This window comes from Buceros rhinoceros, unplaced genomic scaffold, assembly GCF_000710305.1.
Source record: "Buceros rhinoceros silvestris isolate BGI_N320 unplaced genomic scaffold, ASM71030v1 scaffold18059, whole genome shotgun sequence".
Lineage (NCBI taxonomy): Eukaryota > Metazoa > Chordata > Aves > Bucerotiformes > Bucerotidae > Buceros > Buceros rhinoceros.
Window position 1 is genome coordinate 1 of NW_010429999.1, and position 4,896 is coordinate 4,896.

Sequence of the window (4,896 nt, forward strand, 5' to 3'; positions counted from 1 at the left end):
CCAGCTGCTGCCGCCGCCCGCTTCCCCACAGCTGTCAAAATGCACTTGAGGAAATCCACTCACACCTCCCCGAGCAAGGGTCTCCTCGGCGGGACGTGACACCGCGCCGCAGGACCATGGCTCCACGGCTACGCACCAGCAGGCACGTTTTGACACCCGCCCTGCAGCCCCCGAGACGCCCCCGCCGGCTCCGCCCGCCTGGACCTTCCCTGGTTTTGTTCCAGGCCAAGAGGTTTGTTTGCTGGGTCTGAGCCGTGCAAAGTTGGTTTATCGTTCTTTAGGGTTTGACTTCGAAACATCTTTTTAAGATTGAAATCCTTCACGGCGGTGCCGAGCTCATGTGGAAACTCCCTTTTATCAATACGCTGCTGCCTTATGAACTGCAACTCGCAGCTTTCTTCCGAGGGACTCGCTGTGCCAGTGCAGATGTCTGCAAAGCCCCTGTGCCCCTGGGATGGGCTCTGCCCCTTTTGACAGCAGGGCTATTAAAGGAATAGTTTTTTCTTCTTCATTTTTACCTCACCCTGAGTGCCTGGTGGCCCTTCTTTTGTCCTCGTTCTCTTACTATTTATACTGCTGAAGAGTTTTGCTATTTAATTGCCTTTGCTAGGTCTAACTGCTTGACTTTAACAATTCTCATCTCCAGTGTTCAAAGGCTAAGGGACTGAATAAACTCAGAAGCAGTACAGAGGGAATATGGGCAGGAGAGTTTAAGGGACAGCAGTTTTTCTCTGTTGGAGGAGGTATTAGTCAATGTAACTGCTCCTAACCAGCAAGTTTTCATTATACATATAATATATATTTTACTTTTTTTCCTCGTTCCTCACAAATTGTGCTCTCTCCTAATGCCTTTTCCCTGCTGCTTTAGGTCTCATGTCCTCCTGCAGCCATTCTTCATCAGTCTTTCTGCCTCTTTTTAAAGTTATGATTTTCGGATGGGTTTTGCTCTTCTGACTTAAAGGAATTCCACGCATCCGCCATGCACCAGACCCTGGGTTCCTCCCCCTGGTTGACTTCTCTAGTCAGGTCTCATAATTTCTCAGAGCATGTCCTTTGAACGATGCAGCCCTAGCTGCCCTAGTGCAGCCCGTCCTCCCCTTCAGCCCATATTGTATTAATTGCTCTATACAAGGTTATTTTCACGTCTTTTCCTTTCCAAAACCGTGTCTAAAATAGCACCCCCTCGTGTCACTATTCGGTGGAGAAATCTGCCGGCTGTCAGCACGTTGAGCATTCCCCCTCTCCCGCTCAGCAGACATTGCTAGGCGGTGGGTGGCACTCAGAGCTGTAGGATTTCTCCCCGGTTTTCTCTGTTGAGGTCACTCGTCAGGGTGCTGCTCGGATTAGAGGATCTGGTCCCACTCAGCCCTTCCTTAGCAAGGCGAGAAGCTGCGCCTGCATTTTAAAGGTGAGCGCTGTCAGGAAAAATGCGCGTGATACACAAGTCATGCTCTAGCAAATTTGGCATTTTGTGGAGCGTGGTGTAACTCGCTCCCTGGCAGCACAATTGACTGCTGGTTTGAGTGCCAGGTAATTTTATAGAATAGTTACCAACTCCAGAGATTTAGAGGCTGGTTTCCAGGAGGCTCAGGATGCCTGACTCCTGAGGCACGGAGCCTGCAGCTTTGCTCCAGCAGCAAGGGAGCTTGCATGGACATTGCAGGATGGTGTTCAGTTGCGAGGTGTATGGTGACGTGTTTGAGGTGTAACACTTCAGAGAGGATCACAACTACTTCCAGCAGTTTTGAACAACTTCTGGCTTTTAGGAGTAAAAAACTTTAGCTAAAACCCATCAGGTTTTATTTTAAAAAGTGTTTCATGATTCGATAAAAACTTTGTGCGATTGAGCAGTAGCACAAGCATTTTGCAACGACCTTTAAATGGGAAGCATTTAATTCTTTGGGGTTTTTAGGGAGATGAACTACTTTCATGATTATTAACAGGGCTCTGTCCCTGCAAGGCTGTTGCAGGCAGGTGAAGGCTGAGGAATGCTGTGCAAGAGGCTCTGAGCGAGCGAGCACACGAAGTCATGAAGGACCGAGAGGCTGATGACTTCAAAAGGGAAGAGGATGCTGTGGGGAAGGTGTGCCAAGGTCTGGATTCTGGGTTTTTTATCTGTGACTAAACACATTTCACAGTAGAGTTAGAGTAAGCTGTGCTGTGCAGCCCCAGCAGCGCAACGGAATTTCATCAGACTTGAGAAAATAAGCAAGACGGGGGAATTTATTGTTGCCTCTTCTCCTGGGTAATTTCCCCACCTCGGGGCTTAGTGCAAGGTGCTGACTTGCAAATGACACATCATTACGAAGCCAGCCCAGAGCTGCAAAGCATTGCTGGGAAAGTGGCTGGGAGAGTGGAGGAAGCTGCCTCTTGGACGTGGTTCCTCCTGGTGTGGGACCTGCTCTGGGAACATGTTGATTTAATTCCCACAAGTTGGTTCTCGGATGGTGTGAATAAAGCTGCTGACAGTGACTGAAATGGGATTTGACACTGGAGAACCTGTTAGGCTGAGTAAATGTAGGTCTGTTGGGAAGCTTCAAAGGACTGTATTTTAAGCCACTTTTCTCCCATCGTCATCGAGTTAGTATTTTTGAATCTCTGGTAACTGTAGTTTTTATGATGAATGAGCAGAAGTTGACAATAAAGCCACAGAGGATGAAATGCAAGAAAAGTTAGAGCTAATTATATTAAAAATTATACAGCTGTTTTTTTCCTGGTTGCTTGTATAAAAATCAGGCATTTGAGAAATGATCTCAATGTGTTATGCACCAGGTTTAAAGATGGTCTGGCTTCTTTGATAAGATATGAACTATTTGAAAGATTTACAAGCGTCAGAAATCCTGCCGAATGTTTTAGTATTGAGAGCAGCAGGAAACCACTCCGTGATATTTTTAAAACAGGTATTTACTCAAGTAATTGCTTACTTTTTATGTGGAGTAAGAAAACCTGGTGCAGCTATATTGGACTTGACATAAAAGAGAGGTGTGTAATTTGTGAGCAAAACAGGGTGGAATGTACACATTGTACCTGGGGAGGTATTTCAAGAAAGACAACTCCTTGAGACAAAAAGCCAAAACAACAGACACGCTGGGTTGCATGCCAGAATTGTTTATTCCTCAGTTAATCAGCTGTGTAATGAGTGTCCAGAAACAACCCCTTCTGTCCAGGTAGTATAAGCTTCAAACTTCATAAGCTTTGTGGCCTTCGTAAAATGGATTACATGGAAGTCGGACGAAAAACACATGTTTCTGAGAACATGTTGGTTCAAATAAAAAAAAAAAAATTGGCAATGTTGGTGCCAACAATTTACTACAGAATATCTGAACCAGATGCTGTTAAACTATAATTCCAAACAATTTGCCAGAATTATGTATTTACTTTATTCTTTAAGTCAAACTAAGGATATGCATGGTTTTTATTACTTGTGGATACGAACAAAAATGCGATGTGATTACAGCTAGTATAAGGCAGATAATGCTGAACAGTCATGATTTCTGTGACTACTGCACTAGCTGAAGAAAAATGGAAGCTCTGTTGGTAATTACATGTGAAAGGGTCATCAAAATGTGGCTGTTCAGATTGAGACATATCAGACTGCAGTCTGCTTAGTCACCAGATAAGAGCACTGGCCAAAATCTTCTATTTCTCCCCTTTTCTCATAGCAGTACATTTTTTTCCCCCCTGAGAGAATGGGGAAGAGATCTGCCATACATGCTGAGTTACTTATTCTTAACTAAAATAACACATTGAAGGGACTCTTGTTAGGAGATACTTGTAGGCAGTCTCCAACTTGCTGGTTCTTATCCAGATGAGCTGCTATCTGATGGCTGAAAAGACAGACATTGACGTCAAAATTGACATCTTGAAAGGATAGAGTGAGTTTTAGCAGGAGTTTTTATGACATTACATGTCATTCAGGTTATAAAAGGTTCTAGCTGGCACTCCCACAAGCTGAAACAATCTTTACCTTCTGTCAAGAGGCTCTCAGAAAACCTCACATAATTTCCTTGAGTGAAGTGGCTACCTCAGTCAGCTGCAGCTTGACGCAGAGAAGTGCTGAACATCCTGTAACACCCGTATTCCCAGGTTGGACTCCAAATCAGCAGGGAGAAAAATAGATCAGAAACTAGAGAAAAGAGTTTTGAGAAGCAGCTCAATTCAGAGTATTGTTCAGCAAAGTCACCAAAACCGAATCCCCCTGTGTGTTGTAAAGAAAAGAAGAATCTGCAAAAGATTTGCAGTGGAGTCTCTGGTTTCATCCAGACAATGGCCTGCTGGGACACAGCGAGCTCCGTCTCCCGACCGAGGGCTGCAGTGTCAGATGCTGCTTGGAAGAGCATGGAATATCATTACAGCTCTTCTGCAGAAATCCCGTTTGATTTTGGGAAATACGTGCTTTCCTATGAGGCAAATACGAGTTAACTAGGTCCCCCACCAGAAGACCACTGGGGTATGAAGTGTCACGTGCTTCGTTACGGGTAGGATCAAACCCGAGAGGTGAGCTGGGATCCACCTGCAGCACAAGATGTTTTTTGCAGTTTTGAACCCGCCAAGTCCTGAAGCAACAGCCGTAGGAGAGATGAGAATTACCACTATGATACTACTGCCAAAGGCCAATGCAAACAATTTAATTAGGTTCAAGTGTCACAGCTGACATACTTATCAGACACACCCAGCTTCTGTGTATTCATGGTGCAGTTACATGAGGCAGAATTAAAAGCTGGGTGAGATTTGCTAGTCCAGGGTGTCCTCCTTTGCAGTGCCAGATTCTGCAGATGTTCTGGGTCCTTGGTTCCTCCTCCACCTCAGCTCCTGAAGGAGCCACAACTGATAGTTGCAGTCAAAGAGTAGACAACAATAACATTTTTTTTTGCTCTGGAAGAAACTGTCTTGGCA